The 14923-nt window shown below is 34.6% G+C and overlaps 1 protein-coding gene across 1 annotated transcript in view; it reads left to right on the plus strand.

Moving 5' to 3' along the window:
- Nucleotides 1-14923, plus strand: part of TBC1D5 (TBC1 domain family member 5) — a 577752-nt gene that overhangs the window by 130617 nt on the left and 432212 nt on the right. The window contains exon 5 of the mRNA XM_074195734.1: nucleotides 14374-14483. The gene's annotated coding sequence lies outside the window, so the exon portion shown is untranslated. The remainder of the gene's footprint in view (nucleotides 1-14373; nucleotides 14484-14923) is intronic.

The raw sequence follows: 14923 nt of genomic DNA on the forward strand, positions 1-14923 counted from the left end.
ATTTTGTTTTGGAATTTGAGTATAGGGTGGTGGTGTTTTTCTTATAGGTGGTCTAATAATTCCTTCAAATTGGTGTTTTGTTTCCTATTCATTTGCTTGGATCATTTTCTTTTTTAATTTCGTTCATTATGCTATTTTGGTTTTTCCACTTGTTATTTTCTTTTGTAGATATATGATTCTTAGGTTATCTTGATCAGTGGGGGGTATTTTCAGATTAGATCATTTGTTCCTTCTATCATTACTTTTTGCTTTTCTTCTTCCAGTTTATCCTTCTCTCCAGTAGTTTTGTGCTTCCAACTAGTTGCTATCTCTTTTTTTTTGGAGACTCTTACTCAATGTGTATTCAGAACTTTCTATTTTGTTAATTTTTACTGCTATGCAACATTTCTATACTGTAATTATTGCTGCTATGCAGAATGCTTTTCATTCCTTTCTAATTTATTCTTTTAAGATTCTGCATTTTCTGAAACAACCTTTTAGTAATTCCTTGAGGAACTTACAAAATTTTATGTTTCTTTTAATTTTTAAAAAGTTTTTTTTTTAATTTAAAAAATTATTTTATTTAAGGCAATGGAGTTAAGAGTGGCTTGCCTTGGGGGTGGCTAGGTGGCGCAATGAATAGAGCACCTGCCTTGGAGTCAGGAGTACCTGGGTTCAAATCTGAGCTCAGACACTTAATAATTACCTAGCCGTGTGGCCTTGGGCAAGCCACTTAACCCTATTGCCTTGAAAAATCTAAAAAAAAAAAAAGAGAGAGAGAGGCTTGACCAAAATCACACAACTAGACAATTATTAAGCATTTGAGTCCAGATTTGAACTCAGGTCCTCCTATAGGGCTGGTGCTCTATCCATTGCGCCACCTAACTATCCCCAGAATTTTATGTTTCTTTATATATTTGTTCAATTTTTTTCTGTTTTATAGTTATGTCGAGAAGTTTTTAATCTTTTGGAATATTTCATACTTACTTTCCCTTCTAACATTAATATCTTGATATTTTTAAAGTGATTTTTATTCCTCTTAAGATCTTTGGTTGTTTTAGCCATTTTTTTCCTCTTATTTTTCTGGTTCTATACTTTCTTAATGCTGTTACCCTCTCCCTTTGATGGTACTCTTTAAGGTGGACTACAAGGCTATCTTATCCTCTTCTGCAATGAGGAATTTACTTTTACCTAATTTGAGACCCTGATGGGATGGAACTGGCCACAGTTGGATTCCAGTCCTCTTTCTTTCAAGGTCAATGTGGTTATGTACCTTGATCTCTGTCCCACTTCCCTATGTCTTTGGTTCAGTTTCTACTTCTCTTTATAGGATTGGCTTATGGAGGGGTGGAAACAATTGGGGGGGGGGTTGTATAATGAGGATTGTCTTTCCATCAGATCCTCTTCATTCTTGGATTTCCCTATCCTTTGTGCCACCCTGAAGAGCAGTCAATTTTCATCCTTTTTCTGCTTTTTTTTTGGCAGGTCAGAATTGATGCTTGTACTTATTGTAACCTTTGAGAAGGGAAATAACAAGGATGGATTATGGTAGCAAACAGTGAAGTGTGAGAGAAAGTCCCTGAGTGGAGCCCTCAGTGAAGTCTGTGGAATGGTGTGGGTACCTGCAGGGGAGTGGAGCCTTGGGGGTGCTAAGGAAGGCCCCCCAATGTAGCATTCTTGCCTGGTCATTCACAGGAGAGTTGTTCACTTGTGGGTCCTTGTAATTTGTGTCCTGGGAATTCAACTGGAGCTCCTCTTTTGAGAGGCTTTCTGAAAACCATTGAGGACTTGGAAAAATGTCTCATCTTCTATCCTATTGGTTTCATAACCAGGAAATCTCTGTTCTTTCTTTTTTACTTTCCCCCCCACCCTTTCAAGTCATTAAAAATCAATGTAATTTAATGGGACATAGAGTGACAAAAATGGCCTGGTTTTTTTTTTTTTGAGTAGATTATTTTTTTCAACTTTATAAATAATTCTGGAACTCATGAAACATTATCATAATTAATTGGAGAAATATTGCTGTAATTGGTTAACAGCTGTCCAATATTACTTCCATTTACTTTTAGTAAATAGGAAACTTGAAAGTTTTGTTATCAATTCTAACTACTATGAAGTGCTGATTTGAGACTTTCTAGTTCCTAGAGATCTTTATTTCTTCTTTTAATAAATTTACAGATGAACTGCAATTTTTAAAACACACATTTATAGAATGTATGTATCAAAAGAAGGAATAGTATTTTAATGACCTTAAACAGTATTAATATAAGAAAAAATGCACCTGAGATTTGAGAAATTGTATTAAAGCATATTAAAGTGACCACCTTTGGGAACCTTTTAAAAAGATTATTTACATAATTCAACTTTTGTAAGAAAATAAAAATTTGAAGAACTTTGCTTACATAATTCAGTCACTTTTTTAGGAAATTATTAGAATCTAGTTAGGTGATTCTTTTAGAAGAAAGTCTTTTTCTCTAAATTACTATTCTCACATTCAGATAGCCTCTGTATAACATAGACTTCTTTTAGTCCTTTTTAATATTATTTTTCTAATTGTGATAATGTTTAAAAATTAGCAAACAACTCAGTTAATGAAAAATTATGTTTCCAAATATAACAATCATAGTTTGCATAAATATTATAGTTAGGAGTATTATAAATGTAAATATACCTTCATACACTCACAGTCTTGCAATGCTGTTTTTGTCCAGTGGGAGATGAAAAGTAATGTTGAGACTATTGTTTAACCTATTTTAATAGCTTAAAAAATTTAATGGCATTGATATAAATATGGGGTGGGAAAAGAGTATTTATCTCCATTAAATGACATAAAAAGCCATGGTAAGAATAACAGGCAAGTGGGTGTGCATTAAACAGTGAAGTCCCCAAATTCAGCTGCTAATTATAAGCGCTAGGACAATTGCCTCCCACATACTTAGCTGTTATTGTGTGTGGTTTTTTTTTTTTTTTTTTAGTCAAAGTGTACTTCAGAGTTATTGAAGTACTGCATATGGCCTTTAAATTGCATTCATTTCCACTATTATAGAAAGGTTATTAAAATAGACTCTGATTTTGATGTATAACTTGAAATTAAATACTATAATAATAATAAATACAATTAGTTTTTTACTCTCTAATTTCTAAAAAAATTCCTAATCAGAATTAAAATTATTTAGAGAGCATTAAACTTTGCAAATTTTGTTCAAAAAACTTAATTTTGTGTTAGGGATCTAAAATGATGTCTTCAAGTTAAAAGTTTCTATAGATTATAAAAAAAAGTTTTCTCCTTTTGGCCATTGTTTATGGATTCTTTCTACTGAATGAATCTTCATTGATATATTAACATTTTTGTTCTTTTGGAAAAAGGCAAATTTCTTCTGATTGTATTTCAGTAAGGTTTTTGTGTTGCTGACAGTATATACAAAAGGGATACTTTTTCTAGAATGCAGATAGCTTTTGAGATGTGTAGTACCAGTGGGAATATTAAAGAAAGCAGTATAAACTCAATCACTTTTTTTTTATTAGACTGTTTTTTTTGGGAAAAGTATGATTAAGATCTGTTTTTGTGCTTGTCTTTCTTCATTTTAGGTATGCTTTTTATTTTGCTTTTAGTAAGTTGTAATTTAAGATCACAGTTATTAGGTGTATTTCTGCATTTTATATATCGCTCCCAGATGCTACAGTATTAGTTTTTATCACTGCATATTTTATGAAATGTCAGCCTTCTGTTGGCTGCTCAGCCTGCATTGTTAGTGATCAAAGCCACAACATAAAGGCAAAGAATCTAAACAGTTGGCTTATCTTTGTCCTTCATTGTGACACAAATACTATAAAATTATTATAAAAATACAAATGAAAGCCTCACATTACATGTGATGGCAGACTGAAATTCTTTGTTCATTCGTGAAACAGTGTTCATTCATTATAAAGAAATTAAGTTTTCAGGTATGGAAAAATATTACTATTCTTTTAAAAATATTATATAGAAGATTATTTAAATCTAAAAACTTTTCTAAATAATGAAAGGTATATAGTATTTTTTTTGTTTTTTAGGTTTTTGCAAGGCAAATGGGATTAAGTGGCTTGCCCAAGGTCACAGGGCTAGGTAATTATTAAGTGTAGGTAATTATTATTACTTCTAGGAACCAAAATGAATTCTATAATATAATGCCTAGGAATTTCTCTTTGAGATTACCTCCAATTTGTTCACATATATTATTTGTGTACATTTTTTTGGTGTGTGTTTTCTCCTGCAGGAGACTGTGAGCTTCTTGAGGGTAAGGCAGGGACTGTCTTTTTCCTTGTAGCTATGTTCACAGTTCTTAACATAGGATCTGATATACATAGTAAGTGCTTTAAAAAAAGTGCTTGACTTAAAAATTGATTAGTGATTTCTTTCCCTGAAAACATCATTTAAATTAGATATGATTTTGTATGGAAAAATTTTCTTTAGGTGCTTACTATTTTAATGGTTTCTTGCTTTTATATCATATTTTAAAGAAAATTTTATTTTGTTCCTCTATGTAATTAGAGTGGGGGAAATCAACTCTTCAAGCTTGAAAGAGATTCTGTAAGAATGAAAATCTTGATTGATTCTGATCAGCTGTGGCATGTGCCCTGCACAGCAGTTGGTTCAATCAATTTCATGTTTTGGGATGGGTTTATTAAAACGAGCTGCTGCTTTCCGTAAATCAGTGAGGAAGAAGCTGGCTTCCTACATGCCCTTTTGGGGGGGGGGCAGTACTTTTCCTTTGCTGAGGAGATCACATATAGAAGCTGGGTAGAATCTTGGGCTTTCTTGATGTTCCCAGGGTGCTATAAATGATGAGAGATTGAAAATTAAATCCCGTTGTAAATCCTCTGTAAAGTTCCTTTGTGGGGTGACTTTGAGGAAGTTGTTCTTTTTATTTTTTAAAAAAGTTCATCAGCTCTTTAGATACTTCTTGTCTCTTTGACTATTTTCACTAGGTATAGACATTCAAGGTTAGCTCCATAGCTTACTGACTGTGGTGAAAGTCATTTATTGCTGGCTGACCAAGACTATGATTAGTTAGAAGTTGGCTCCTGAATTACAACCATACGCTGTTATACAGGACCGTTCCTTCAAGCTTTTCCAATTTGTAAAAGGAATTTTGAAAATTCTCTCTGTGTGTGTGTGTGTGTGTGTGAGAGAGAGAGAGAGAGAGAGAGAGAGAGAGAGAGAGAGACAGACAGACAGACAGACAGACAGACACAGAGAGACATAGAGAGTGGAGGAGGAGGAGGAGGAGGAGGAGGAGGAGGAGGAAGAATAGTGTACTTACCTTGGGAAATAGTGAAAGAAAAACATACTTATTACAAAAATGTATAGTCAAACAAAGCAGATTTCTGCTTTGACCATGACCAAAAATAGATATTTCATTCTGCAATCTGAATCCTTCACCACTGTATCAGGGGCTATGTAACATGTTTCATATTTTAAGTCCTCTGGAATTAAAATTGGTATTGCCTCCATCTGAGTTCTAATTCTTTCAGTGTTTGTTCTTAATATATTTTCATTGTATGCACCACTCTTCTGATTCTGTTCACTTAAGTCTGCATCAGTTCATAGAAATCTTCCAAGGCTTCTCTGAAACCCCCCCCCATCATTTCTTTTTTTTCTTTTATTTTAAATAAAAATAATTTATTTAAGGCAATGGGGGTTAAATGATTTGCCCAAGGTCACACAGCTAGGCAATTATTAATGGTCTTGAGGCCAGATTTGAAGTCAGGTCCTCCTAACACCAGGGTCAGTGCTATCTCCACTGTACCACCTTAGCTATTCCCCTCTCCCCTCCCCCATCATTTCTTATAGCACAATGGAATTCCATCACATTTATATTCCATAATTTGTTCGACTTCCCCAATTTATGCTAACCTCCTCAGTTACCATTCTTTGACATAAAAAGCAAACTCTCAATATTTTTGTACTTTTATAGACTTACTAACCCCTTCCTTAATCTCCTTCTGATTCCTCCTCCTTTCCTTTCTCCATTTCCCTGTTGAGGGAAATGCATATCTGTGTATTTATGTGCAGATGTCAGCTGCTTCCCCCAAATACCTCCTCTTTGTATAGATATTTATTTGTACAATCTGATCATGTGAAATAATTTTCCCTTTCTTTCTCTTTCTTTTCCACACCCAATGTATTCCTCTTCTCCCTTCTTTACATTTTTTTCCCTTAAGATCATCAAAACATAAAGCAATCACTCCCAGACCTTTTGTAGTTAGGCTCTGTCTTTGACTTCTAAAGCTGAGAAATTTCATTGGGGATGCATCTATTATTATTCCATATTTGAATTAAGCAGTTTATACTTGTTTAGTCCTTTATGGTTGTTCACCTGCGTTTAACTTTTTATGTTTCTCTTGACTACTGTGTTTAAGTTTCAAAGTTTTTAAATAGCTCTGTTCATTTCATCCAAAATGCTTAGGAATCCACAATTTAATCAAACATACATTTTGGTCCCCCTATTCCCCAGAATTATATTCAGTTTTGTTGAAAAAGTTATTCTTGACTGTGAGCTCATATTCTTTATCTTCTGAATTCCCATAATCCTGTCTCTCCACCCCTTTTTAGTTGTGCCTTCTAAATAATTTGTGGTCCTGATTATAACCCCATTTATAACCGAATTACTTAGTTTTAGTTATTTTCATTATTTTTTCCTTTAAATTTGAAGTTTTGGATTTTGACTACCATGTTTTAGGAGTTCATTTGGGGATTTCTTTCAGGAGATAACTGATAGATTTTGCTTTCACTTTGACCTATTCTTCTAAAGACATCTAGGCAATTTTAAGATGTCATAAATTAGCACCTTCCCCCTTTCTCTACCCCATGCTTTCAGGTTTTTTAATGATTCTTTGCCTGCTTATTTTTGAACATTTTATTTTCAGCTCCAGATTCTTTCCTTTTTTTCCTTCTCCCTTCTCCAACCAATTAAGAAGGCAAGATGTGTGACAGTTTTGTCTAACAATTCTGCAAATTTTTGCTCCTATGATACTTTGGTTTAATAATTAAAATTTTTTTTCCTCTTTGATATTTTCCAGGTTTATAGTGCTACTTGCTATGAGATACCTTACATTCTAATTGATTTTGTTTTAATGTGTCTTATTATCTTATTGAGTCATTCTAATTTTTATGGAGTTTATTGCTTGGATAAAGATTTATATTTCTTGCTACAAAATTTTCTTCCATAATTTTGATTTCTTTACCAATTTTTTCCTCAAGCACTCATTTAATTTGTAAAAATATTTTCAACTATTTTAAAATTTTTTATTTCCTATCTTCCAGATATTCTATTTGAGTTTGTGCTCAATCTCCGTTTTCTTTGTGACTTCGTAGCAATTTTGAAGTTTATTCTTTTTCATATTTGTGTTTTAAGCATACCTATCACCATAATAGGGTTTTTTTTTTTAATGGTAGGATCCCGCCTACCTTCACTTTCTTCTTTCTCCAGTCTGCTTCTGGACTTCAAGCTTGTTTTGAGGACCAGCTCTGCAAATCTAGACTGGTTCTTTTGTTCCTTTCTTCAGCTATTTAGTGTTATGATTTTCTTCTTTTTTTTTTAGGTTTTTTTTTTTGCAAGGCAAATGGGGTTGAGTGGCTTGCCCAAGGTCACACAGCTAGGTAATTAAGTGTCTGAGACCGGATTTGAACCCAGGTACTCCTGACTCCATGGCCAGTGCTTTATCCACTACACCACCTAGCTGCCTTAGTGTTATGATTTTCTAAAATCTCGAGGAAAAACTCACTCTGGGGATCTGCAGGATCCAGGCCAGTTTGATTGCTGTCCTCCTTGACCTGAGCTCTGCAAATTCCTGACCTGTGTTTGGGTCTGAGCAACTTAAGACTCATGTCCTTTTGGCTGGCTGGGAAACTTTGCTGGTTCAGTGACACAAATTTCTTTACTCAGGGATTTTTACTCTAGTTATTCTGTGCATTTCAGCTTGGGTAGAGAGGTAGACCCCTCTCTTTCCCTGGGGTTCGAACCACTTGGCTGCTGCTAACTTCTGAACTTACTTTGCTCTTGGTATATCCTCCAGGGCTTATTCTTTATTTCAAAACACTACCCTGGGTACAGATCCCACCCCAACATCCTCTTTCATCCCCTTCCTTCCATCCTGCATCTTTGACCCACAGCCAATAGTGGACACATAGCTTCCAGTTGGAACTTGTTCCTATACTTAGCTAAGGTTATGAACTTGGGCCTCTTATATGATATGCCACCTCTGAACTTGGCCTCCAGAGTGCTCTGCTCCTGCCCAGACCTCACTCCAGACTTCTTAGTTTATCTCTAGCTTCTTGTACTAGGAAAATGATGCATTGTTTTTTTTTTTTTTCTTTCTTGTATTTCCCTATCAGGATCCAATCTAGCATGTTTTCTAGATTTGCTTGGAAGAATTTTTTTTCCTTCTTTTTTGGAGGGTGTTGGTTTTCTTTATGCTGCTCTACCATCTTGGCTTCAGTTGTGATTCACAAAGTAGATAATTATTTAGCTGAATGTGTGAGTTCATCATAATTCTGTTATCTTACCCATTTTACCATACCACATTTTAATTAATGCTGCTATTTATGTTTTCTGATCACTAAATCATCTTCGCCAGTACAGAATGACATGGACAGTGACTAGATTTCTTCTACTCTCCCTCATAAATTACTTTATTTTATCTAAAATTACTTGTTTATCACAATGAGATTACTCATTGTGATTTGAGCTCCTTGTTTTGCAATTTGACTTAGAAAATTGTGGGATAAAAGGTGACAGGCAGGTGATGTTACAGTAAAGCAATCACTAGAAAAAAGGTAGAAACTAGAAACAAATGGAATAACATAAGGAGAGACAGCTAATGAGATGCAGAATAATTTAATAAGTTTGGAACTGAGAATTTGGATAGAGCAAGAAATAAAATTATGGACAATGTCTTGAGTTTGTAACAAGTGGAATTCAAAAAAATTTCTTCACATGTACATATTCTCATTTTAGTACAACAAATTTAAAGGTAGACTTAAAAGAAATCTTAAGAACATATATGTTTGTATTCTCAAATGCTGAGGAACGTGGCAATTTTGAAGACTTTTGTAGTTCAGATTGCCAGAGTGAAGTGTACGGACACAAACTAAAAACAAATTTAATAATATTTTACCTTTTGAGGTCTAGATGATTCTGAATCTATCATAAGAAATCTAAAATTTGATACAACTCATTACCTTTTTATTAAAATTAAATTTATTATTATTTTTAATCAACAAAATTCCTTTTTCTCTCTTGTCTTTTCCTCCCTTCCCCTTATTACTTTCTTCTTGAGGTAGACAGGGAGGAAAGTTGTTACAAACACTGTGTTGACTCTATCCAAAAATAAAAAAATAATCTGTATTCTTAAGTTCATTACCTGTCTATCAAGAGAAGGGTAGCATGTTTCATCATCACCCCTCTGGAATCATGGCTGGCTTCAGAGTCGTTTGTTTTTATAATATTGTTTATACAGTCTAAATTATCTCCTGATTCTGTTCATTTCATTCCATATCACTTTATACAGAATTTTCCAGTCTCCTCTGAAATCATCCCTGTTGTCATTTCTTACAGAACAATAGTATTCCATTCCATTCATAATAATAGTGAGTTCAACCATTCTTTAGCTGATGAGCACCCCTCAATTTCCAGTTCTTTATCTCTTCAAGCAGGACACTATCAATATTTTTATGCTGGTCCTTTTGCTGTTTCCTTGATCTATAGACCTAGTAGTTATATTGTTTAGTAGAAGAGTTTGATAGTTTTTTGTGCATAATTCCAAATTGTTTTCTAGAATGACTCAACCATTTCATGGGTCTGCCACAAGAACATTAATGTAGCTTTTTTTGCACAGCTCTTCAAACATTTGTCATTTTACTTCTTTTTTTTTTTTTTAAGATTTTTGCAAGGCAGTGGGGTTAAGTGGCTTGCCCAAGGCCACACGGCTAGGTAATTATTAAGTGTCTGAGACCGGATTTGAACCCAGGTACTCCTGACTCCAGGGCCGGTGCTTTATCCACTTTGCCACCTAGCCGCCCCCCCATTTTACTTTTTTTAATCAACTTTGCCAATCTGATGACTAGAATTTGAGTTGATTTAATTTGTGTTTCACTAATAATTAGTGATTTAGAGGTTTTTTTTAATGTGTCTATTGATAGCTTAGATTTATTCTGCTAAAATGCATCTTCATGTCTTTTGACCATTTATTTACTGGGAAATGTTTTTCTTATAAATTTGAATCAGTTCTCTTTGTTTCTTATGAGAGACCTTTGTAATAGAAAAATATCAAAAAAACTTAAAAAAGAAGAATAAATGATCTTTTTCATAGAAATTTATTAATTTTATTTTTGTATTCATAGCTCTCTGATGGTTAATTATCTATTTCCTTCCCTTCTATTGTCTTATACTTTTTCTTCTCTTTGTGTCTCTTCCATTCCATACTCCTAAAATAAAAGAAGATGTTGAAAGAGCAGTTTACTTGGCCCCAATGCTTTAGGTTTTACTTTGTACAGCCAATCTTCTCATCCTCCATCCTTCTTTTTCTTAGGTCACTCAAAGCACATTTGTAAGTTCTTATCTTTAATTTCTGATAAACCTCTCTTCATAATTCAGCCTTCTTAGAATTTGTTTTCTTTAGAACTAATCCCCTTTTAATTTACTCTTCCTCTTAATCCCTTTCCCCTTTTGTTTCTATTCCTCTTTTGATCCTATTTTCTTGTTGAGTGAAATGTATTTCTATACCCAATTCTGAATGTGTATTTCCCTCCTTTGATCAATTAAGATGGCCAGTGATTACCCACTTTGCCCATTCCTTTCTCCTTTATGCTATAAATCTTCTACTCATCCCAGCAATTATGAGTTAATTTTACACATCTTTCTTCTCCTTTCCCTACTACATTTTTTCTTCCCTATTCTTTTTATTCTTTTAAGATCATTAAAACTTAAAATTCACATATCCCACTCCTAGCCTGTCTTACTGGATTACCTTTATGACTCCTGATCATTGAATTATAAGGGCCTTCAGGTATGATCTGCCCGTTATAATGTAACAGTTTGTCTTTGTTTAAAATGTGTCTTATGATTGCTTTTTTTCATTTCCTCTTGTTTCTCCTCAATTGTATTTCAGAGTTTCTTTGCAGCTATGGGCATTTCATATTGAATTTTTGGAAGTTATTGTTCATTTAAAATACATGGGTTTTTTGGTCTCTGTAGGATTGGACTGAGTTTTGTTGGTTAAGTTGTTCTTTGTTGTAAATCTTTTGTCTTTTGAAATATTTTGTTTCAAGACCCCCTAAATTTTGTAATAGTAGCAAACCTTTATAATAGTAGCTACTAAATCTTATGTGGCCTTGACTGTGGCTCTTTTATATTTTAGTTCTTTCCTTATGGTTGCTTTCCTTATGGTTTCTTTGACTTAGAAACCCTGTATTTTAGCCATTATGTTCTGGGACTTTTTTGGTGTTACACGAGGCTTCTGGTAAATTCTTATTTCCATATTTTTCCTCTGACTCTAAGAGATCTGAGTAGTTTTAAAGTTTCAAGATTTAAGATTTTGGTTCTGACTTTGAAGTAGTCTTATGATTTTCAATTTTTTCCTTCTGTGTTTTCCAAGTAGTTGTTTTTTATATAAGATTTTCCCCAATCTTTTGACTTTGTTTTCATGTGGTTTGTTTTTTTTAATTTGTTGCCTTCTATTAGATCTGTTTTGATTTGCAGGCAGTTATCCCCCTTAGATAAGGTTTTATCTCCATTGCCAAGTTTTTAATTCTCTTTACAATGCTTTCTTAGTAGTCATTCCTTTTTTCTTTTAGTGTTCTTATTTAATTTCTATAACTTTTTTTAGGTTTTTTTTTTTTTTTAGTTTTTGCAAGGCAATGGGGTTAAGTGACTTGCCCTAGGTCACTCAGCTAGGTAATTATTAAATGTCTGAGGCTGGCTTTGAACTCAGATCCTCCTGACTCCAGGGCCAATGCTCTATCCACTGCACCACCTAGCTGCCTCTATATAACCATCTTAAAACTTTTTTTCATTTCTTCTAAAATTCTAGTTGAATTTGTTTCCAAACTGTGTTCTTCTTTGAGAGTTTTGTAATTACATTTTGGAGTAATTTTTAAGATTTGGGTCTTAAACATCCCAGTTACCATAAGAGCACTTGTAAGGTGTAGTTATTTTTCCACTTGCTCATTCTTCAGCCTACTTTGGATTTTATGTTTGAACTGGACACTTTACTTTTGTCCAAGTAGTATCTGGGCTGAGCTTGTTCCCTCTGGGTCCTTCTACCACTTTCTCAGGTTTTTGGAAGGTTTTGTTATTTCAAGATCATAGAGACATCTTTACCTGGAGACTAGTGGGCTCTGAGGGATCCCAAAGTAGTCTGATCCATGGTCGAGTCTAATCTGTACCCCCCACCACTGCCACTGCTCAATCTGGTTTTCAGGTTCCAGTCGTGAATATTCATAACACATGTCCTAGCAAGAGCCACCAGAAGGCAGTGATACATCTACTGGCTCCTCATGGACTCCTGGATTCCCATTCTAATTATTCCTTTTCAGCTTTCAGAGGTGCTGCCCTCTTTCTGGAGTCAGAATCCCACTAATGCTTGTGGCTTCTGAATTGGTGTCTTTACTACTGAGCACAATGTCTGGCACAAAGTTAGCACCTAAGAAATGTGGATTGATGGATCCTTAGGGTATAGCCATGGGCCTGCTTCTCTCACTTGGCCCTGGAGCCTCCATGTTGGCACTTATTCCTGCTCCTTGATTAAAATTAGGACCCTCTCTATGTTTTGGGGACCTTTTCTTGCCCTCATACAGAAACTTGGTCCACTTTTAATCCCTATGATAGAAGGTGACATTTGGAACCTTTCTGTCCAAACTTCATCCCTTGGGTCCATTGACTTCTCTATCTCCTCGTGCTGATAGAGCTAGGAAAAGGACAAGTGGTTTTTTTCCCTCTTGGACTTCCTCAACAGGAATCATTCTAGTGTATTTTCTAGCTCTTTATGAAGTGGTTGTGGGGCGTCAGTTCATCTGCATCTATCCTGCTATCCTTATGAACTTTTTAGGGAGAAATTCTGACTTGTTCTTACAGAATTGCAATCTACCACTTGGGAACAATTTCAAAACAGAAATGACTCAACTTCTTGACATCCCTTCCTGTAGTCTCTTCTCATGAAGTTGCAGTCATTTAACTTTAACAAAGGTGAAAATTGAGGCAAATCTTTGAGCAAGATATCATTTATTAATGAGGGCTTGCTTATATATATATCAATCAGTGTCTTGTCATCATTAATGCCAAAGACTGAGTAAAATGATAGTTCCTTTTAGGTAGGTTTGGGGGAATACAGAACAAAGAACAGAGAAGGACAGATGACATCCTGGGATTAAGGGCAGTATGATTGATTACAAAGCTGAAGTGCAGAAAGCAGCATGATTAATTGGAAGTTTGCTCCAAAGGGCTATCAATGACCCCTCTTTTTTTCTCATCAGACTAATACATGCTCTTTGTTTGAGTCCAGGTGTGAGATAGTGGCTCAGAGTTTTGGGCAGCAAACCAGACAGATATTCTAAAGATATCAGGCTCAAACCCCCTTGCATTCTCATACGTTCTCCACAGCTGGCAAAATTCCGTGTGACAGAACTGAAATTTTACAACTTAAGTCATTATATCTCAGCTGAACTCTGATCTAAGTTCAGAGACAAAGGATTATGATTTAAGCAGTTAAGGGCAAAATTAATTACTTGTAAATAGGTTCAATCATAAAATGATAAAAGGAGAATTTGGTTTTCTCATTCTTTAAGTAATTTCCTGATATAGGTTAGATATAAGTTTTGAAATCTAGTTTAGTGCTAGATCATACTTGATGAAAAGTGAACCGGGAGAATTTGAGAGAAGAGAATTTTATGAATATTATAAATAAGAAGGTTATAGTTATGTGTGATCTATGTAATAAAGAATTAAGCTTTAATATCATGATTACAGTGGAATGTTCACTTGACAAGGAAGCTCAAAGGATTGATTTGCAGTAGGCCACAGTTTCCTATTTGTAATGAAATTAATTTAGCACATTTGTTAAATTAACATTTTAAAAATTCTTATTCTATTTTGTCATTGGCTGGAGAATACACACAAATCAAAATGTCTTAGTCCAACTCAGAGTCCTTGCCCTTGCTTTTGTCCTACTGCTAGTCTCAATCACCAGTAGAACTTGAACCCCACTCTGTCTCAGTCTAGGACCAGCTCTTTATCAGCAGTGCCATACAACCTCTTGCTGATGTAGTTGATTAAAGAAGTATTCTGTTGTAAAGAATTATTTTGTTGTTAGCTTCCTAGAAAGTGACTTTTACCCTTGTTTTTTTTATCTCCCTAGCATGGTCCTGATATAAGTCACTGGATGTGAGCTGAGAGTACTAAGAAGATTGAGGGAAAATCGAATACTGGAAATGTAGCATCCTTGGCTGCATGTGTATAATTTTCCAGGTATGTCTCCATTGAATGCCACCATAATTTTTGGAATTTCCTGTTGCCAAAATTCTGAAAACACTCTCTTCTGATGTCCCATGTTTTGCTTTTATATCTTTCAAGCAGCTGTGCTTTAACTTATACTCCAATGACATTTTGGTCATGATGTAGGAATGAGATAGTTTTTCTTCCTCATTGCCATTTCCAGGCTCTCCTGCTAAGATCATCTCTCACTGATCTCTCCTCCTTTGAGATTCAATCAACTCATAATTGCCACAAATTAAAATTCTGATAGCTATTATCTACTGAACTTCTTCCTTTGTCAATGATTCCAGTATTTGTCTAACATTCTTTGTTTTCAGATTCCTGCCTTCATACTAAGAGGATTTGAACAAATTATTGATATTCCTTCAAACAAGTTAACTTCCCATTTCCTCAGTTCACTCATTTTCCTGTGA

Source organism: Macrotis lagotis, chromosome 7 (assembly GCF_037893015.1).
Source record: "Macrotis lagotis isolate mMagLag1 chromosome 7, bilby.v1.9.chrom.fasta, whole genome shotgun sequence".
Classification (NCBI taxonomy): Eukaryota; Metazoa; Chordata; class Mammalia; order Peramelemorphia; family Peramelidae; genus Macrotis; species Macrotis lagotis.